Here is a 23,852-nt window from a genome sequence, read left to right as displayed (position 1 = left end):
CTTCACTTCGACGTAAGGACGAGTGCGCTGTGGAAAAGGGTAGAAACGGAGTTGGATTTAAAAGTATCAAAACATGAGCTATAAAAGTTGGTACCAAGTCCAATAAGAGTTTTCTTCCTAAAAATCGTGGTGTTAAAACTGTCGTTTTGTCTGAAAACTAGAACGTCCAGGAATGGTAGACGGTCGTTCGCTTCTTTCTCCATAGTAAACTTTATGTTCGGGTGTATTGTTTTAGCATATTCTACGAAGAGGTCAGCTTCATATTCACTTTTGAAGAGGGCGAACATATCGTCAGCATACCTGGAATTTAAAAAATAGGGTAGAATCTTAATGGGCAATTATCGAGCACGTGCTCTTCCACCCATGGCCATGGGTTCCCCTCTAGGCCCCACGTTTGCTAAAATCATGTGCTCCCGGGAGGAGCACATGCTCGATAATTCCTCAGCAAGACTCTACCCTATTTTTTTTATTCCAGGTATGTTGACGATGCGTTCGCCCTCTTCAAAAGTGAATATGAAGCTGACCTCTTCGTAGAATATACTAACACAATATCATACACCCGAGCATAAAGTTTACTATGGAGAAAGAAGCGAACGACCGTCTACCATTCCTGGACCTTCTAGTTTTCAGACAAAACGACAGTTTTAATACCACGATTTTCAGGAAGAAAACTCTTATTGGACTTGGTACCAACTTTTATAGCTCATGTTTTGATAATTTTAAATCCAACTCCGTTTCTACCCTTTTCCACAGAGCACTCGTCCTTACGTCGAACTGGAGCCCTTTCCATAATGAAATTACATTTTCAATTTACTTTTTTAATAATAACTGTTTTCTTGCAAAGCTGGTGTATATGAACCTATATCATTTGCGAAACAAACATTTCATTAAAAAACCAAAAGTTTTAACTGCCCCAAAAAAGAAGTTTTACTCATACTTTCCATTTACTTAAATTTCACAAAAAGTTCAGCAAACTATTCAGGAACATTTTTATGCCATTCGTATTAATTCAATTCCTAAGAACCCTTTCACCATCGGTCCACTCTTTAAAACTAAGGAGCGATTATCGCCTCCTATGTCCTCTGGTGTTGTTTATAAGTATATTTGCCCTGAATGTCAAACAGGGACGTATGTGGGATCGACCAGGAGACTCCTTAAGGTGCTGATCGATTCTCATCGTGGCGTAAGTTTTCGTACTGGTAGCAGAATTTCAAACCCAGAACATTTGAAAATTTGTAAAACATATTGATAATAAATACCTCCACATTTTAGGCCATACCACCAACCCTCAAGACATTTTTATTGCAGAATATTCCAGAATCACTAATATATATATATATATATATATATATATATATATATATATATATATATATATATATGTGTGTGTGTGTGTGTGTATACACACATATATACATATACTGTATATGCATGTATATACACTTTTTACATATATACATATATAATATATATATGTATACATATGTATGTATATATATACATATATATACACATATATATGTATATATATACATATATATATATATATATACATATATATATATATATATACATATATATATATATATATATATATATATATATATATATATATATATATATACGCACACACACACACAGCTTAATTTACGGAGTCAGGAGTCAGTCCATACTGATAATAATCGATAAAGGGAGGAGGACACGCACAGATTTACAAGCTGTCCTTATATATACATAGATGTGTTTATGTGCGTACTTAAGTATATATGTGGCAATGTGTATTAGTCTTCTGGTATAGAAAATGCGACTTGAAAGTGTGGCTGAAAAACAGACCAAAAAGAACCGAAGAAAGATATAAAATCGGATATTAACTACTCATTATCATGCCTTTGGACGTTCTATAATTTTGAACGATCTTTCAAAAATTATGTTTTGTAGACTAATTCCGAAAAGAATTAGTTAAAACAGCTTATTCGTTCTATTGAATTTTATTGGTTTATGATTTTTTTGTTTTCATGCATAGCTATATTTCTTTTATATTTTTTTCGTAGAAACAAGAATTACATTAAGAATGTATTTAAAAAGTGATTTTGATAAACTTCACCAGAAGTAAGAAATGAATATATCTACCCAAGAAATTTTTTAAGTAATTTGAAATGGTCCTCGGTATAACAAGAAAGCCTCGATGTTAGAATTAGTGCCAAATCATGAAAGTAGAATTTCCTCACATCATCCAAAGCTTAGTTTGCATTATAGTGTCATTTATCGTCAAGAAAAGGACATTCACTGTCAGATATATCCGATTTTACTTACATCAGGACTCCCTGATATAGAAATACTTGCAGCTGAGTTACAGCAAAAGACGCTCCAGGATCTTCAAGGAAGTCAGAAGAAATCTTCCTTCTACGTCGTGGGAGGGGGAGGAGGAGGAGGAGACTGTCAGCCATCTCGTAAGGGCCGCGACGTCCTGACTCATCCTGAAAACCTGGTGAAAAAGGGTCCTTGGCTTCCATTTGTCAACTCTTTTCTAAAGATCTCGCGGCAGTTTATGGGATGGCTCTCTCTCTCTCTCTCTCTCTCTCTCTCTCTCTCTCAAATGCCTTCATTGCTGCTTTCTCCTCGTCTTGTTTCCTGGCCTCCATCCTCTCCATGTTTGCCTTACATTAAGAATTTTTGTATAGAAGACTCTACCATCGTAAATCTCACGTATTTCACGTCATGGGGGATTTCGGAGAGAGAAAAATGAAGGACAGCGGAAAGAGGGATATTTTGGGTTTAAAGATTGTTTTGAAGCAAAAACCAAACGTAATGCTCTACAACCGCTATTAGAAACAGACAGCATTGATATTACCGTGCTTATCTAGTAACAACCAACGGAGGCTTTGGGGGGAATCCTTAAAACCTTATGTGGCCTCACATGCTATAATTTTCTTTAATATTCTTCCATTCTCTTTCTTGCTGTCAGTACTATAGTGTTGAGGCTACTGGGAAACTTTGTGGGAAGAGTGAAGGGAGATCATTTTAATTATAACTATCTGTTTTTCATTTTAGTGCTTATTATTACAGTCATATCAGGAACATTGTGTTTTTGGTAACTGAACTTTCGTAAAAACCCGCTGAAAAATGTTAATTTATTTTGTATTTCAGTGGTCAGTTTTGATGCAAGGAAATTCTGTTTGATTGCTATGTCTTCTGACTTGTTTCTGGTTGAATGGTACTTGAAGTTCATAAAACCACTCGTTTGATTGAATTTCGTGTTAAATTTTTTACTTTTCATTGTCAGAGCGATTTAGTATATAATGTTACACGCACGCATACATTCACATGTATATATAGTCAAGTCATTCATGTAAATTTTAACTGCTTACCTTAGTGGGTGTAAGAGGTACTTCCGGAACACTGCTACCTTAGAAAGTGTTATTGGCTGGGGATTCAAATGCACCGTATCCCACGTTAGAACAGTGCCCACTACAGTAGAGGGTTGTGGATGCCTTCAGAGAGGAAGCACTCCCTAAATAGAGGGTTATATAATGCCCTGAATACAACGGTAATCACATACCTGGTCAGCTTACTCGCTGTAGGCTGCTGCTACATTGGAAGAAACAATGCGACCCGTTTGCCCAAAGAGATATATACCAGTTATTCGGGGGTTGAATTATAATGCACCTGAAGACAGGGAACCGCATAGTTAAGTGTTGTAAACCACATGGCTAAGAGATTCCCTCCAGATGGTAAATTAACATCTTCACTTGAGGCAAATGGCAATCACATTACCACTTCTGCAGAATTCCAAAAGTAATATTCTCACTGCCCTGCATAGTGAGAATCACCAAATTACAGCTGAGTCTAGGGTTTGCTGCCCCATACTTTGTATATAATTGCAAAAAAAAGGATGACACTGCTTGGGGTTGTAATATACTTGGTTGTAGTGTAGGTGAGAGTAAGGAGAGGAAGCTAAATGTTTTGGCCCTAAGTGAGGCAGTGTCCAGGAATGGGAAGGACAAAGGATTATAAAGTCTGTGGTAGTTGAAAAGTATAGAGCTATGGAAGGTAGTCTCACATGAGACTAAAGATGGGTGAATGAGTGCAAATGCATTATTTTGAGAACTTTATGGATAAGATCGAGCATGGCAGGAGAGTGAAAGAGAGCCGTTTTGTTGAGTGTGAACCTGTGACTCCCTGTGTTTGACCTGCCAACAATGCCACCTCTTCCCATGTCACCTACCACCTTTGTGTTTAACTCTCCAAGTACAGCTAACTTTTCGTGTTCTCCAAACCGATGGAGGCCCAGATTCAAACTCAACAAAATGGCTCCTTTCACTCTCCTGCCATGATAATTCTTACCCATACAATTCTCAAATAATGCATTTGTATTGGAAATACATGGTTCCCAAAGATTAATTCAGATTAGGTAGAAAAGAAAACAGATGGATGTAGTGGTGAGAATGGAGTGGGTGGAGGTATAGCTAATGATTATTTTATTGAAATAAAATTAAAGGTAGATGGAAGTTCAAGTTGGGGGGAGATGGGAAGAAAGTAGATGTAATGGTAATCATAATAAATAAACTTGAAAAATAGGACGAAAAAGATGAATGCGAAGAGAGCATACAAGAAGAAAATGGATGAAAAATGGGGTGGGACTTAAGACAGAAGTCGAAGAAGTATTTGAAGTGTGTGTAAAATTTCAGGATAGGGTTATGGAGTCAGAAGGAAGTGTTTGTGGTTATAGAAAGGCAGGGAGAGAAAATAAAAACACTGAGTGGTGAGATGAGAAGTTTAGTGAAGGAGTTTATTTGAGATGCAAAGATAAGACACAAGAGAGGACTATGCAGGATTACAGGAGGATAGAAAAGGTGGTGAAGAAGAAAGTGAAAGAAAAATAAGGTATGTAATAGAAAAAAAGTGGAGAGTATTGAGCGAAGGCTTTAGGGAGAATAGTTGGCATACAGGGAAGTAAATGCTGAGGACTTGGCTAATGAGCAGATGAATCTCATAATAATTGATGCAGATAGCAAGATGCAGTTTGAAGAGAATGAAATCTTGGTTTGATGGATTTAGTATTTTGGGAATTTGTTGAACGTAGGGGATAGAGGAGAGGAAGAGCTGTTGATTCAGTAGTGGAAGAGGTTACTATAATTTTGAGAATGCTTGCTAAAGATAATGCTGAGGCTGCAAGTAGGGCAATTGAGAGGCTTACAAACTTTAATAAAACCAGAAGTTGATAAAGTTACAGATGGTGTGATATGGAGGTTAAAAGATGGTTAAGTGACTGACCATGGTGCGTAAGGTCAATCGGGAAAAGGGGAAAGGTTCCAGAGGCTAGGGGAGAGAGGAAGAATTATTCCTCTGCAAATGGGTAAAGGTGATAGAGGAAGGAGTCTTTGCTGATTATACCAGGGAAGCATATGGTCGGATTTTGATTGATAGCGTTCGGCAGTTGGCAGAATGTTTGTTAGATGGAGGGCAGTGTGGGTTAGACAAAGATTGTGGGTTGATCAAGTTTTTATATGAAACTGTTATTTTAGAAATTTGAAAGTAAAGGGAGAAAAGGCTGTATGTGGCATGTGTGGACCTAGAGAAGCTTTATGATATAACTGATAGAGGGGCAACGTGGTTTGTGTTGAGGATGTATGGTTAAAAGGGTAAATTGCTAAGAGGGATGAAAAGTGTTCACATGGAAGTGAAGTATGTATTAGAATTTGTAGGTGGGAGATTGATTGATTTGGTGAAAAATGGATGGACAATAGATGTAGGTGTTAAGTTGATGATGGGAAGATGTGTCATGAGTGGAGAATGGGATGGCTGATTTTTGCAGATAATACAGTACTGATTGGAGATAGTGAGTAGAAACTGTGGAAATGAGTGAAAGAGTTCGCAAGAGTGTGAGGTTTAGACTACAACTGTGCTAAAAGTAAGGTTGTGAGGGTAAATGGGAATTAGGAAGATGGACCAGTGATTTTATAATGGTCAGTGAAAGAATGGAAGCATTAGCTTCTTACGAGTATTTGTGAGTACATATTTTGGATGCCAGTAAGATGAGAGGAAAGTTAAGTCACTTAGTTTGTTAACAAAGAAAGGTATCAAGATGTATGCGTGTGATTAAACATGGAGTGTCTAGGGAAGCCAAGGTTAGAGTGTATGAAAGGATTGTTGAAACGATAAATATATGTGGAAGGGGAGTCTTGTCGCAGAAAGCAAATGAGATAAAGAAGGTGGAAGCTGCAGAATGTAATTGTTTACATAGTATTTGTGTTTCAGAAGAACTGAGTAAATGAAAGATGTGGAGCTACATAAGAGTGGTCAGAGATCAGTGAAGGTAAAAGGATGGAATAGTGTTTTGAGACGATTTGGTCAGCTGGAAAGGATGAAGGATGATAGGTTGGTGAAAAGTGCATACAGAGGAGAGATGGATGGAAGGAGAAGTGGAAGACCTAGGAAGGGCCATAGATATTGGACGAGAGGCTTGGGAATGGAGGGGCCTCATTATCCAAGAGGTGAAAGAATGAATGCAAGATATTGCTGAATGGTGGAGTATGTGTAGGGGGCTCGATGCACAACTTGGAGGGCCTTATGTGTAATTGTATAAAAAGCTAGAGGTATGGAAGTTCTCTGCAACGGGATTCATCTACGATTCAGCTCTTGTAAGTGTGGATGAAGCAGGAAACGCTATGTTGATTAAAACACACACACAGACACACACACACACACACACATATATATATATATATATATATATATATATATATATATATATATATATATATATATATATATATATATAGATACACATTTATGTCATATCACCGTCTGTGTACACACATATATATGCACTACATATATGTGTTGGTGTACGCGCGTGAGTGTCGAGAGGGTGGGGGGAAGAGAGAGATTGAGAGATTAGAATAATTGCACAGAGTCTTTCTAGGAATTTGGAAGGAAAGTAATTAAGTCTGCTACTCGGGGATTAATGGACTGGGAGCCCAAATCATTTTTCGCGTTGCCTAATAAGGTATGAAACCTCATCTCACGGGACGTAAGATTATTAGTAGCATTGCCTCATTTATGTCATCCTAAATTAGTTGCAAAGACTACCGTGTTTATTTCCGCGTAAACATCTGTTTATCGTGTTTTATTTGCAGTAGTGATATTGATGATAGTGGTAGGAGCAGCAATAGAAATACTAGTAGTGATTGCTGTTTCTGTGTTATTAGAGAGGTAAGCCCAATAAGAATTCGGTAGATTTGGCCTTAACATTCCCTCCTTTTCATTTAGTTTTTTCTTTGTTGGTTGGGGTAACTTTCCTTCAGTTTAAGAGGTGTTACCTTACCATTGTAAAAGACCTCATAAGCATGTTTCTCTGTGATATATCCTCATTACCGTGGTTATGAAGCCTCAAGTTTTAAGTTACAGTTTTTAAAAGATTAAAAAAACCCAATGATATATTAATTTTATTTAGGCATTTGCTAATTATCATGTTGAGTTTATTTTACTTATTTATCATTCTTAGTTTCTTATTTGCTATTCTTGTCGTTTTTTACGTCAGGGTTCCATTCTGTTAAAGCTTCCCAGGTATCTTTAAGGCCGTTTAGGCTTGTTTCCTAAGGATGTAAGTACATTTTGCGTAACAGTGATGATAAAAATAATCTCCAGTCTGCTTTATTTTCGTAACATTTAAACTTTTAATGTCATAATCATTCCATATTATAGAAGTTAATGAAAAATTACAAATGAAAGATGGCGTTAAGAGAGGCTAAACGTAATGAACAATTAAAAAATGCGCCCAAGTTTTTTCAGCGCAATCGAGTTTTCTGTACAGCGTATAATATAGGCCACCGATAAAAATGAGACAGCGTGAGAGCCGCCTACCTCCTGGTACCAGCCAATCAGAGGCCGCCAACAAATGTCTCGTAGGCCCAAGAATCTACCTTAAGTGAGCCAGCTATAGTTCTGTTAATAGCTTGTTCAGCCAAGTAAGAAGGTCATTTTTACGCTTTCATCTACGAGTCTGCGTATTAGCAGGGTAAATCAAGAAAAGTTAAACGGAATTTGAAGAAATTTTGCAGATATATGCATTAGGGGTTCTTCTGAAGATTATTTACTTTTGGGGTATATCGCTTTAGAGTTGACGATTCATGATTTAATTAATATATCTTGCAAGATTGATCAGGTTCTTGAATTATTTAGGTAACTTTGACACTTTGAATAGGTAAAATAATAAACGCTTGCAATATAGTAAGCGGCCTTGTTATAGATGCTCTTTGCAGAGTATTTTGTTCGTAATGCGTTTAGAATGAACGATAACACAATCTTGGAAAAGATGTAGAATTTAGTGACTCGCGTTATGATAGCAATTTTTTATTTGTAGAAATTTCATTCCCATACAGTGCAGCTTAAGGAGAGAGAGAGAGAGAGAGAGAGAGAGAGAGAGAGAGAGAGAATTATGTTATGTGGGCAGTAAATGTCCAGCATTTCCAATTATAACCTGTATATTTTGACCAGCCAATAAGATGCAGTCTTGTCACATAGTAGTTAGTTCGGTTAGCCCCAAAGACTCTTGTGGAGTTTGTTTGATTTATCTTTTTTCTCATTGTAAAAATGAATGTCAGAATGTTGCATCTTTTGTTTTTACAGTAATTAATGTATTTTTCCATACGTATAAAGGCGTGCTCACATACATACATGTAATGGAAGTAATAATTTTCTGTACATATATACATATCGGCTTGCAGTATTGTGAGGTTAATGATAAAATTAATATCTGAACGAAATGTCGTGGAAGAGAATATCCTTAAAATCGATGTGCTCAAAGAAAAGGCATGAAACTGTTTTCACAGAGAGAGAGAGAGAGAGAGAGAGAGAGAGAGAGAGAGAGAGAGAGAGAGAGAGAGAGACTGATTAGTTGTAGGGATTTGTTTGAACTCGTTAGGGCTGAGACTCAGGTGAAGGAAGTAAATACTTAGGAAAATGTGTTTTAAAGAACCATTTGTAAAGGCGGGGCCTCTTGAGGAATGAGCTCGCAAGTATTGAGCTTTTGCCAAATGAATTTTGAGGAAAAAGTTTCCCAGAAATAAGATTACAGAAAATGAGTTCCACAAAGTTAGCGAGGAGTGTAGTTATGTGAAATAAAATCTGGAAATTCGTGACGCCGAAATGCCTCGGAAATAAAAGCTTTTTTCTGATGCTGCGACTGTGAAGGAAAGTTTGGAATGGGTGACATAGAAATGGACTATTCAAGAAATACTCCTCAGAATAGAACACGACAGAATTCTCGTTGTCTCAAGAACAGTTGTTGTGGAACTGGGCCGGTATTACGTGTATATAGTGATAAGGTTTCTTGCTTATTTGGCTTATTTTTCTGTATCATTGACAAAAAAGATGCGTATCAGTTATATTAGAAAATAACTTGTTTACTCTGATTGAAGCAGACTTTGCAGATACCATTCTCAATTGGATTTTAAAAAGTGTGTACTTGCAAATCTCCAGAGTTTGCATCAGTTACTAAAGAAAATCACCAGTGTCCGTCTTAAATCTGACTTGCATTCATGATGGAACAAAATTGAATATGATCAATGTATGTTTCCTTTCATATGTTAGCAATTGTTGTTATTATTATTATTATTATTATTATTATTATTATTATTATTATTATTATTATTATTATTATTATTATTATTGGAGAAACAAATCGACAGTTATGTATGGGTAAAAAATATTTGTACCCATACATAACTGTGGATTTGTCTCTCCATTACAATACTCTTGCTATTATTATTATTATTATTATTATTATTATTATTATTATTATTATTATTATTATTATTATTATTATTATTATTAGCTGTAACAGCAGTAGTTTTTGTGTGACGGGAGAGCTGTTTATCAAAATTCCAAGATAGGTATTTTCTGAAATAAGTCTAAAAATATGATCTCGTTACCAGTGTCTCACGCTCTGACACGAAATCCTCCTGGACGGTGATCGGTGATCGTTATGCAAGGAGAGAATCCATTGGATCATGATGCTGATTTGTTTTGAGATGGAAGTACGTGCTCTGCAGACGGCCAGCTCGACAACATCGTCAGAATTCACTTTGTGTTTGAAGATGATGGTATTAATCTCTTTTCCTTCAAGTCCTGTTTTTTCGGTATTAGATAATTTTCTTTCCTTTTTTGATGAGTCCTGCTTGTAGACAGAATTGCTTAAAATGAGTTTAAATTTTCGAACATAATTTTTCTTTAAAATCTCGTCAGCAGATATCATGTTTAAACGTCTTCCACCAATTAGTTTTCAGTAGAATTTCCATCATCATTTTTCAGTATTTTAGCTGGAAACCTTCATTTTATTCGATCAGTTGAGACATACTTTAGTTTCTTTTTTTGTAAATTAGGTCTTTTCCTAACGATTTCGCCTTCTGAATTATGAATGCTGATCATTTTCTTGAGTATCATCCTTTATAACATGTTAAGTTGCCAGGGTTTGACACTGCATAGAGTCAGAGATCTTTTATGTCTAATGCTGCACTGCTATGATTTGCTTTTAACCTGAGCTATGTTGCATGAAAAATTTCGTGGAGTTCCAGTGACTCCATAGTAATAATCTAGTTGGACTTTTATGCAATTGTATCTTTTATATCCACACCACTTTTTCTACTTTCATAACTCAGTATTTCTTAGCGTGCTAACAGGTTTCTTCTCATGTAAGGTTAAAACTGAGGAGCCTAGTCTAACCTATTTTTGGAAACCTGGCGAAAGCTACAGCTTCACATTGTCTTTGAATAGCGTTCCATACCAGAACTACAAGTGGAATATTTTTTTTGCGCGAGTTTAGAACAAAGATTATAGGAGCAAGTTTTTTGGCAGAAAATGAAAAACCCAAGGTAGATGAATATGGTCACATAGCAAGTAGATGAATATGGTCACATAGCAAATTTTGGAAAAAAAAAAATGTAAAGTTAGGAGAGATAAAAACCAAATGGGCGAATGGTTAATGGCTTTAAAATGCATTAATGAAAATACAGTGAAATGTCGGAATACGCATAACAATGAAAAAATCCTTTTTACCTTATAAACATACTTCATCTGATGCAGGTGTTTGATATTACTGTAATATCAGTCGACTTGAGAAGACTCTTTGCTACATTTTTTTTTCACATATGGCTGTTTTTTTGGACTTGTTCCATATAAATGTGTCCTCGTGTTGATCGATATTAACATCAAGCCCCCTGCCTCAGGCTGAATTTGCTCATGTTTTAAAAAATCTTATTTTTCATTGTTGTTATTTGTTGATACTGGGTCACACACGTATGACACTTAATGGTTGGTTAATCCCAGCCATTTTGTAATGACTGCTTGTTTGGCCTCCTTGACTTTATTAACACTACTCATTATCTCCTTTAAAACCCAACTGTCGGGATGAGGAAGGCATTTATCTTTTTTCCGGGGTTCCAGGGGAGGATGTTGTCTGTAAGCTGAGCGGCATTTATTGAACTTAAAAAAAAGAAAAAATGTCCTCCTTCATGAGATATATATTTTCAAAATAATACTAAAAACACTCTGTGACTAAGATTTATCAAGATTTATTTTTAATATGAAATTTTTTTCTTGTAATGCATTATAATGAAATTTTAAATCAGATATCAGCATGAGGCATTCTTTGAATTGTAGATATCTTCGTATTTTTAAAATGTGCGGAAATTTTGTTTCAGTTTTGTTTTTAATATTTAAAAAAAATGTAGTCTAAAAACTGGAGTGACTCTCTCTCTCTCTCTCTCTCTCTCTCTCTCTCTCTCTCTCTCTCTCTCTCTAGTCATCATATGCAATAAACGTATTTCCTGTGAAGCAGTGTTGAGAACTTGTGATAATTTCATTCGGACCCAGTGGCATGGCGTAAAGAAGTCCTGGTAAAAGTCTGCTTTCACATGCATAAGAATAAAATGTGCAGAGAACTCTTGATCTTAACACACCCATTTGCATTTACGTCCTTTTGTTTGTCTTTTTTTTGACATTAGTGAATGTATAAGATTTGGGGTTTGTATCCTTATTTCTTTTATAAGGTAGTCTTACATTTCGAGAGTTCATATCAGAGAAAGACCTCTGTTTTGGACACGAATTTACACACACACACACACACATATACATATATATATATATATATATATATATATATATATATATATATATATATATATATATATATATATATATATATATATTTCGACGAATGTAAATTCTTTCCAAGCAACCTCACCCATTTTTACATCCGTAACGTAACAGAGAAAAATAAAATTCATTTCAATTGTTTTAATTACTAGAACTGGGTTGCATTCGCCCAAAATGGTTAAGTCTTTAATCCTTCTCTCTCTTTCTTCAAAATGACTGCCTAAGGTCTTGTTTCCAGGTGCCCTTCGAATATGCCTTCTTGATGGCGTCAGACAAAGGACAAGGGAGGAGCCAGAAAAGAGAAAGTTGGTGCTGCACTGCCCGGTCCATGGCAAACTCTCCACGAGGTCTGACTGGATGCCATGTGCTCAATATAGAAAACGAGGTGAAGATTGACCTTTTGCACCATCTATCTGGATACCCAGGCGTGATCCCCTGAGGTTAGAAATACACAGTGCAACCGCTGTCGATAGAGAGAAGTGCTCAGAACTCCACCGAGGACAGTTGTCCTTACCTTTGCCTGTCCCTTGTACCCTCCATGTGTTCGACCCCGAGGTTCAAACCAGTATACCTTTGTAGTGGCATCTCCTTAATTCCTTCCTGCAGCGTTGGAGCCCTATTGAACGAGGACATCGTCATCTTGACGAAGGTCGTGTACAGGAATAAGGTTTCTTAGTCAGTCACGATTCCTGTTATCTCTCTGTCTGATTTATTTTCTGTTTCCGTTGTGTGATCATCTTCATTAATTTGAGTTAGAGCATCAAGTGTTAATGTAATTATGCATTTAGTGTTGAAATGAGTTATTTGGCACCATCTGTGCATTCCCTCAGTTCCCCTTGAGCATCTTATTATTCTTGCAAATAACCATCTTGCATATATCACAGATAGGCCTTGGCTGTGGAACCACTCAGCTCTATCCTCATGTGCAGTGGCCTTGTGCCACCCCTCCATCTACCCCTCTGCGATGTTCCTGTTATGAAGACATCATTGTTGTAGAATATTTTCTCCTAAATAGAATTCACTCTTTAGGGAGGACCTTATTATTACCTTCCCAGTAATTCATCATTCCTCTGATCTGTATTTATTACGTAAATATAATTAATTAAGAGAACCCTTGAGTTTACTAAGCTTCCTTTACATGAAGAAGGCCCTAAGCCACAGTATTTCCCTTGATTATTTTGTTACAGAATTGCCTTAATCAATCCACTTAGTCAGATGTTTAATGAAATACAGTAGATTCCTTGAGAATGTGAAGAACTGCCGGCGATTATCCGTTGCCTTCAGAATCAAGGAAGTATCTAAGGTATATTAGTAGCAACATATATTATATATATGTATACCTACATATATATGTGTGTATGTATGTGTATGTATATATATAAAATAAAAATGTACGTGTTTTTTTCTAAAGTCCGGCAAGAAAAGAATACATTGATACACACACACACACACACACGCTAATCCATTTCACCGCGAGGTATACAAAATTGGCTATTCTTAGCAAGTAGTTGGCGAGATACTTTTTTTTCTTTCTTTCCTTGAAAGGTATCCAGACATCATCTCATGCCACATCAGGTTTTTGCATCTTGCCATAACAAGCCAAGAGGTTGTTTCTGAGGAGCAAAATTTACCTCCTCCTCCTCCTCCTCCTCCTCCTCCTCCTCCTCCTCCTCCTCCTCCTCCTCCTCCTCCTCCTCCTCCTCCTCTCCTTTTCTTCCGAGCGCGGCGAATGCGAGGCACTGGAGGTTAAATTAGGAGGAAATGCAGCACAAGTCTTATGGGGTGTAAAGACGAGAGGCAAATGATGATGGCGATAATGATGGAGACGATGTAAAAGAGGCAGAAAGAAGTGGCGAATCAGGAGAGAGAGAGAGAGAGAGAGAGAGAGAGAGAGAGAGAGAGAGAGAGAGAGAGATCGTGGTTCATGTTTACATCTTAGCTTAGGGTAAAAGTTAGGAGTCACGCTGTTTACTATAAGTTGGGTAAGGCATAAAGAATTAAGTCTTATTAAAGCCTTGCCTGTAAGAAGGGACGTTCAGTAAGGTTATTACCTCGAATAATAAACCCTAACTGTGTAGATGCAGGCATTAAGGAATTAAATCCCAAACTTGAGCGAGGAAGTTTTGCGACGTGCATAATTTTGGGATGTTGGTTTAAATTGTATATTACCTGAAACTTTCTCTTTGGGTCATTATTTCCATTTTGCGGGAATTGCCTTTAGTTATGCGTGCGTAAGTTATCTTACATACTTTTTATCAAGGCTTAGGAAATTGAACTAGATAAAAGGACAAGTCCTGGGTTACTAGAGTTGATTGATAATCGGTAGTCATATGTGAATATTGATATAAGGAAGAATTTGATTTAATATTATAAATTCTTCATTTACCCTAAAACAAGCAAAATATCTTAAGTAAAGACAATTGATTATTAAAATCTGGAAACTCTGTAGATTGATAATAGGTCTGAATTGGTACCCAGAAAAACTGGTCGAAATTAATTAGATGGGACAAGATAGACATTTTTTGCAAAGTGATAGAACAGAAAAAAAAGAATAATTTTTTTTGAGGAGAGAAATGCAGAATCAGGGGTGTGAAACGGGACTAAAAGATTATCCAATTGTCTTTTCGGCCATTCAGCGATATAAGAACTAAATGTGGTGCTGCAAGCATTGTTATATCCTTTGTCTCTCGGATTCTTTATGTCCTTTGTTCTGCATGTTCTGGAAAGCACTGGATCCACTGGTTCTTCATGCTCTTTATGTCTAAGCAAGAAATAAAAAAAGAATTCTTATCGTTGTCCTCTTTAGTACTCGAAAATTTTCTCATTTTTTGAGATTGGGTGACTAATTGTATTTATGCCACTTTGGTTTCGAATTACTTAGTTAATTATGCAATTTTATTTCCTAGAAAACTGGGATACCCATGTAAAGTTATTAATTTATTTGGCTTGGTGAATAATGTCATTATTTGGTTTGTATATATTGTATATGGAAATGTTTGGGAAAATACAAATTATACGTTCGAGTAAATTTTAAAATTCTCTGTAGTTTCATCAGAAAAAAGTAAATGATATGGAGTGTAAAATGCCTGATATTATTTCAGTAAGCTTAATTTACTTTCTTAATGCAGCTATCTTGCACCTGTGCAGTTGGTAAATTAACAAGTTAGGTGTATCGTGCTAAGAAAAATATTTACGATGAAAGTGGTATTCCAGAATAGGCACTGTATATTCTTTTAGGTCGCCAATAATTTTGTTGCATATGGTTTTGATTTGATGTATGTTTTATTTTACAGTTTTATTCAACTGTTATCAAATGTACAGCCTATTTCTTATTACCTTTATATATATATATATATATATATATATATATATATATATATATATGTATGTATGTATATATATATATACACACACACACACATATATATATATATATATATATATATATATATATATATATATATATATATATATCAAAAGCCTATAGATCACAAGTATGTTATGGATTACAATACACAGTGAATGTTTAATTAACAAGTGTGGAGGAAATCTCTCCCAAAATCTTGGAGAGAATGTTTAGCTACTATCTGACGCATTTCCTAATTAAGTAAAATTGTGACATCAGGTATTCTCAAGAAGTGGGAACTAGTGACATGACTTCGTGAGTGCGTTCGCCAGAAATGCCCAGGTTCCGGTGGAAACGTGTGTATGTGCGTTTCTTGTGGGCGGAGTCCCAGGATATGAAGGGATCAGATATGGAAAAAAGGACCATTCGAAGACCTGAGGGAGGGAGAGAGAGAGAGAGAAAGAGGTTGTTCAGTTTGTAATGCGCGTAAGCCATCGACTGTAGTTTCTTGTAAATTGGGTTCATTTCCTATTCCGAGCAGACCGTTCTCTAGGGTCCATATGGACCTGTTATCCAATTTCTGTGAATCTATTTATGGCCATAAGTACCTGTTGGTGGTTGTTGACGAATTAACTAGGTTTGTAGAGATTTTTCCTGTTGGTGGTTGTTGACGAATTAACTAGGTTTGTAGAGATTTTTCCTTTGAAGCATAAAACAGCAGAGGTGGCAGCAGTCGCATTCTTTAATGGATATATTTGTCATTATGGGGGTTCCTGAGGTGCTGATTACAGATAATGGGAGGGAATTTGTGAACAAGACGTTAGAGTGTCTTGCGGATGTAATGGGCATTCGGAAAGTCAATATTATTCCCTATAGACCAGAAGCTAATGGGCTCTGTGAACGGGCAAATAGGAAGGTAATTGAAGCTCTCAGAATTAGTGTAGGGGCAATGATGTAAATTGGGATCAATATATTCCACAGGTGCAGCATAGCATCAAATCTGTGGTTAGTGATACCATTGGAATGTCTCCCAATGAAGCGCTGTTTGGCTACCCAGTGCGTTTGATTTATTACCTATTCCATCAGGTGATGATACAGTGTAGACTGGTCACGCCAAGGTTTCGTGTTCTGGGAAAGAGTGTCTTCATCTCTTCTACTCATATCTTCATGTGGCATCTTCATGGGGAGCATCAAGTTGTTTCGGTGCCACCTTTAAGCCTTTAAGGGAAGGGATCGCCACAGTTCCACCACTTCCTCCAATGCCGGAAGACAAACTTTTCCCTGTGCCAAATCAGTACCTCCTCATCGTTATTGTATCGGTGATCGGGGCCTTTGTCTTCATACTGTGCACGGAGTGGGGTATTTGTCGTGCACAAAAACACTGTGTGAGTAAACTCTCACCTGAAGCTCAGCCTGCCGGGGGTGTGACTGTCTATTTGGTGCACGAATCTGGATATTAATAATTGCTATTTCCTTAGTGCTGGGAGCAGCACTTCTTTGGGTGGCTGAGCATCTGAAAAGCCTATAGGTCACAAGTATGTTATGTATTATAATACACAGTGAATGTTTAATTAACAAGTGTGAAGGAAAACTCTCCCAAAATCTTGGTGAGAATGTTTAGCTATCATCTGACGCATTTCCTAATGAAGTAAAATTGTGTCATCAGATATTCTCAAGAAGTGGGAACTGGTCACATGACTTCGTGAATGTGTTCGTTGGAAATGTCCAGGTTCCGGTGGAAACTTGTGCATGTGCGTTTCTTTTGGGCAGAGTCCCAGGGTGTGAGGGGATTAGACATGGAAAAAAGGATCATTTGAAGACCAACATTGAACAGTATTAGAAGTCTTCAGTGAAGACTTTGTGGTTCGAGATTTATCTATTAAGACTGAGAACATTGCTGTTTGGAGGTAGGAACCATGTTCAATTTCCCAAATTGTAGATTGGTTTTCTTCATTTATATATATATTTTTTTCCAGGCATTTATTGTATTATGTATACTTTATGAGTAACAGGGGAGGAATTCCCATATCTTTATTTTTATACATTTTGCGTTAATAAGGGATGTATCTGATTTCTTCGTATGTTTTGCTGAGAAAGAGGTTGAAGATGTACTCATTGGGAATCAACTGGACTTTGACTTATTTTGACCTATTGCGGGTTACAGTGTAAAGACTGTAATATGATTGATCTTTTGGGAACTTTTATTATTCCATTTTATTTCATCTCTTATTTCTTGCAATCTAGTTATGTTAGATTTTGTCAGATAAATTATTTTGGGTAAAGCTTATTTCGCTGTAGACCTTAGAGAGAGAGAGAGAGAGAGAGAGAGAGAGAGAGAGAGAGAGAGAGAGAGAATGCAGAGTGAATAAGTACAGATATGAACTACCAGTAGCCTTTTGATGCGGTCATAAAAAAATGCTACCAATAGATGGGATGTCTTGACTTTGTAGCAACATGTAAGCAATGAAATTACCTCTCAACTGGTCAACTGGGCTACATATACATGCATATATATATATATATATATATATATATATATATATATATATATATATATATATATATATATATATATATATATATATATATATATATATATATATATATATATATATATATATATATATATATATATATATGTATGTATATATATATATACATATATATATATATACATATATATATATATATATATATATATATATATATATATATATATATATATATATACATATATATATATATATATATATATATATATATATATATATATATATATATACATATATACATTTATATATATGCATATATATATATACATATATATATATATATATATGTATAGATATATATAATATATATATATATATATATATATATATATATATATATATATATATATATATATATATATATATATATATATAGCTTTACTGTACATCTTAATTTTTCCAGTGCAGACAGACGTTTGAATTCGAGCTAACAAAATCAGTGTTCTGTGTTAGATATGAATAAATGACGCCGAAAAATTTTTACACCTGATGAATTCTTTGTTACCAGACTATCTTTTGCAGATGCTGTGCAATGTATGCTAAAAAATTCTTATACGATATCCACATCCACTTTACAGCATGAATAATCTCTCTCTCTCTCTCTCTCTCTCTCTCTCTCTCTCTCTCTCTCTCTCTCTCTCTAAATGGAATGAAAACATGACATTGATTGGTGGAATTTTAATGGCGAACTTCTTCTTGATTTGGAAATTTGAAATGGCTTTCGAAGAAGTAATGCACTTTGCGTTGTTCTGAAAAGTTGTTCCGAATAGTTGTTGTTCTCTATGAACTCTCCTTGTTAACGATGAAGTGATATGCCAACCCTAAAGACGTGCCATTTGCTTTATAAGTGTTCGAATTCATGTTACTTGGCGTAAGAGAGAATCTCGTGCAAAGTGTGGGCTCACGTGACTCACTTTCAACTGGTGTTGAATCTAGTTTGAAGAACTGTTTTGTTTTCACTTCAAGCCACATATTTTGCGTAAGAATTTTATGAGAAAATAATGAGTATTTCCCGTTGTATTTACATGTTTTTTGATATCTCATTCTCAGAAGTCTTAGCCTGATGTATATAAAATAAGTACATGACCGTCCTGTACCATAATTAGAGAAATAGTCATACTCGTAGGTGCCTCTAAAATAAAATATCTTTCATGTGTAATCTTTTTCAGTAGGTAAAGTGAAATGTCCTGTAAAATTTTTGGAATTTGTCAAAAACGCAGTGAGATTTAAGCACATTTTCAGTAATTTACAGAAATATTTAAAGACTTATTGGGGAACCTAGGTAATGGGAAATTGAAGTTCCGGTAGCACCCAGTTTTTGCATAAACATATCTTTTGTCTTGGCCGAGTAGATAAATATTAATGTTACCTGGTTCTGATACCCTGGATGCGAGTTCGAATCTTGCCAGAAATTAGAATTTCTTCATTCCTTTCTTCATTTGGGTTTACGGTCCTAGTGGCAAGCGTTTTCAAAGCTTGAAGAAATCGAGAAGTTAAGAGGGAATTGTGGTCATTGAAAATTACATACATAGTTGGTAAAAGGTGACCAGTAGATTCTAAATACATATTTATTGACTTTTGCGGTTAAATATAACATTACAGATTGCAAAATATCGATCAGTAGCACTGATGAAACCAAATGGAAGAGGACGCAAGAGCAAGAACACGGAGACAATGTAACAAGAGTGAAGAGTGGATAAATATCTAAAAGGATTCTCTTTCCTTACTCCAAAAGAGAGAGAGAGAGAGAGAGAGAGAGAGAGAGAGAGAGAGAGAGAGAGAGAGAGAGAGAGAGAGAGAGAAAATCATACATACACTCACCGGGTTTGGTTATCCTGACCTATTAGCCCAGTTGGAAAATCAGGGTTTCAAAGTTGCGTATGTTTCCATCCACCTGTTTTAACAACCGCAACCATTGTGTTCCAGTAACCACTGACGGGAATAAAACGTGATTAAGGTAATAGCTGTCTGTGTTGATCAGCAATGCCAGTGCTCAAAGTAAGTCATCAAATGGATGTGTCATTGAAAGAAGTCCACTTATAAATTTACTTTATCACTGAAGAAGAATTTTGTTTTATGCAAAAGAGGGCTTGATTTTACATGATCAGCAAAGTTTTGATTTTTGTTTTTGTATTATTATTCGTAGTTAGCAGTAAATGCAGCCCAAGGGAAATTTTGCTGCAACGTACGTCTGTGGTTTTATAAGCAACAGAGACCCTTCCCTTTCTTTAAATGTTAAACATCGGCTGCCATAGCTTCAAAGAAACTTCGGACATTTCATTCTTTGCCAGTTGAGTGATAAAAAGGCTTTTCCACTTAACGTCAAAGTTTTCCCTTTGGATGATACAGTTTTTCCCGTTTTAATGCTAAAGTTTCATCTTTGAGGCTCACGATTCCAATTTTATTATTTTTAGAAGCTCTTGCATGGTGCCACCATTTTCACTCGTCGTATCAGCAAGAAATGAAGGAAGGGTGGATTCTTATATGAAAGAGAAAGAGGTTGTTTCGCAATGGTGCAATACATTTGTAATGTGATTTTCCAAAACTTTTCATAATCCAACTACTGGGACATTACATCCATAAGAAATTAAATGTTTCTCATATAAATTAAACGTAGTCTTATTGACTCATTAAAGCCCACTCTAATTATGTGGTTAGGTTTGCTATGTAGTTTTGTTGGAAGTTTTTGAGGATTAGCAAATCTATAGATTTTTGAAGAAGGTATTGCAGAACGAATCAGGAAACCAATATTTTCATTTGTCCATGTTTGTATGTAGCGGCCATCTTGGACTTTACAAAATGGCCGTCGTAAAACGTAAGTTTCAAAACGTCTCGGATCCTAAATGAGCTTGAACAATTATTTTAAATGATAAAATTACAGTTGTAGGGTCAAGAAATCCAGTGCCGTCAATAATATTGGGATAGAGCAGACTGGAACGTTCTCAACATTTTTTTTTAACATTTTTTTTTCTTAGGATTTAACAAGCCATTTATCTCAAGTTAACATTCAGCAAGTGAGAACTTCGGATGTTTCGATAACTTTCTTTAGCATTTTTTTTTTTTTATTAAACAGTCTCCATGCATCATCATAATCATTGTTGTTTTCGTGCACTATGGGTTGTCGTGGATCTGACTGCTGCGCTGACACATGTCAGTACGGGCCATAAGTTCTTAGATGTCCTTGAACATCTGCCAGAGGAATGATCATATTTACGCTTCCACTGGACCACCTCCATGATGGATTTGGGCCTGGGGCTGGGCTGGGAAACTTCTTTGGTTGTTGGTTTAACGAAAGTTAAAATTGAAGCATACTGAATGTGACTATTCTGACTAACCTTTGCTGACTTCCAGAGTTTTTTTTTTTTTTTATTAACAATCGCCTAAGTTTGGTGAATATAATGAACAATACCCCTCACGAAGTCGTTTCTGCAAAATACAAAACAAACCTAGCATGTTTGTTACAGTTTCTTGATTGATCTGCATACCTGAAAGTACCCAGTGGCTTATCGGTAACCAATTTCCTTAAAATGCTTAGTCTCTTCATCTTGTTTTTTAATGTCATGTTGTAGTGTATTTGCACTCGGATATTTTTTTCGGATATTTTTTTTCAATTCTCTTTTTACGAGGCATTCATTTATCTGTAATACAATCTACACCCTCTTTGTAGTTTTTATGTCAAGCGTAGCGTGCCCAACGAATTTTTTTTAATTTTTGAATTCACTCTTTACCTGTTATATGAAAAGAATCTTCGATTAACTTAGGTTAATATTGTCTTTATTTTCATACTGACTAGGAAAAACTCGTCACGCGGTGTAAGTGAAAAAAATAATATTATGTTTTATCGTGAAGTCAATAGATTTTATTTCTATCTTCATCCTCTGGACTAAGAAAAACTCGTTATAGTTACAAATTTTCCTCATGCCATTTTCATAATTTGGATATTCATACGTATGTTCACGTATGATACAAAATCATTCATAGCTTTGTCGTTATGAATTCGTACGCGAAATATGCAAATACTTTTGGTGCAGCTATTGTTTACCCTTCGTTGCGACAGTATTAAGAGTATTTCACAATGAAAATAAAAAAAGATAATTCGCTTTTAAAAACATATATGCCTAAAGTTTATATTTTTGAGTATCTTGATTGTTGTAAAATCTTTTCGAATGCAATAAACTACTAACGACAAGTATGTTATCAGTGGTAGTGTTTGGTGCATGGCGTATGATTTGTTTTATCCTTATTATTGCTTCTTAGTCACTTGATCATTCAGTTAATCAATTTTGAGTCCGTTACGTGAACCGTTCCTTGTATCATAACACTTGGTCTTTGGTGCAAATAAGACGTCTACTTTGTGCAGATTCAGGCAACTTCAGACATATGTTCTTTATGCTTCCAGTGGAACATTTAACTGAATCCTCAGTAGATTATTACAAGTCGTGAAATTTTTCCAGGTGGCGACTATGACCTAGTGTTATGCATTTAATTTTTAGCAGATAACAAACTTGATCTTGCCTGTCAAAAGATAATTTCCTCTTACGGCTAAAATATTGATTGTAAGATTTACAAATGGTGGTAATTTGGCTTAAGAACTCGTAGGTGTTGCGTCTCTGTTAAAATGTAGTAGATTGTTGCTTTGGAGCATTTGTTAATTTTTAAGAGATTTTTTAAATTTTTGCTGTTGCACATCCATGGGTTTGTTAAAAATGATCTGAATGTATGATTTAGGTTTCATGGAAGTTTTGTGATTCGCTGTGCCATTTCAGTTTAAACCCTTGGTTTTTCACGTGCATGAATTACTGTATAAGGAATGCTTGGATCAGTAGATATAGTTGTTTTGTGAATCACTTCGCGAATATATATTTCGCTTGTGAAGGGACTTAAAACTCACAGTAATTGCCCAACTGTTCCAGAACTGATTTAGTTTTCTGAAGTATTAAATGACAAGTGTGGTCATAATGATTTTTGTGTCGTGCTAAGGGTGTGTGCCGTTTAATGTAGTTTATTTTTATTTTTTTAATATTACGATGCACATGTCAGACACAATCTGAGAGACCGATAAAGTTAGCGAGTTTCAGACTGATGCTTGCGCGTATGTAGAGCAGAACAGAAATAACAAATAATCCGGGAAATGTATTTGCGTGTATTCTCGGGAAGGGAAACTGGTGAGGATAAAGTAGTTTGCATATGCATTGGCTTGGGATATCGTACACGGAAGATATGATGTGGGTGTGATAGATGTGCAAGCGAGGTCGGTGAGATATAGCAGGTCATTATTCGATGCAGGGAATAAAGGGGATGGTCCAATAAGACGAGATATGAAGTTTTTTTTTAATCCCTTTGCAGATAAAGATTGACCTGTGGATATTGCAGCAGGAACCCTACAAATAATTATAGTTGTTTTAGCAAATATGTTGAAGAAGCCGTTTATATATATTTAAGGGACTGGAAAATTTAACAGATAGGATACAAGGTTGTTTTGGAGGACATTTCGCAGAGGAAGAGATTAATGTTAGAAAAAATATTAGAGGAATGTATATTTTATAATGATAATTGAAGGCAAGTTGGAATAAGCTCATGTCATCATAAATATCTGAGCTGTTAAGGAATTATTTCTGTCTGCAAATTCAATTACTTTGATGCTTTCGATTTTCAAGGTTCTTCCCCAAGAGAAACAAATCATCTTATTGGCGTCTGTGCCAGTTTGAGAGCAACTGAGATTTAGCGATCAAGAGATAAATGGTCTACCTACAACCTATCTAGTTTCCTAATTCTTCGACTCAATTGCAATGAAAAGG

At 35.7% G+C, this 23,852-nt stretch overlaps 1 long non-coding RNA gene across 2 annotated transcripts in view; it reads left to right on the top strand.

Moving 5' to 3' along the window:
- Window positions 1-23,852, top strand: part of LOC136856531 (uncharacterized) — a 616,643-nt gene that overhangs the window by 505,798 nt on the left and 86,993 nt on the right. The gene's annotated exons all lie outside the window — the stretch shown is intronic.

The sequence above is a fragment of the Macrobrachium rosenbergii genome, chromosome 3 (assembly GCF_040412425.1).
Source record: "Macrobrachium rosenbergii isolate ZJJX-2024 chromosome 3, ASM4041242v1, whole genome shotgun sequence".
In the NCBI taxonomy this organism is placed as follows: Eukaryota; Metazoa; Arthropoda; class Malacostraca; order Decapoda; family Palaemonidae; genus Macrobrachium; species Macrobrachium rosenbergii.
Note: the sequence above shows the minus strand (reverse complement) of the source record. Positions and strands in the feature narration are given on the sequence as shown.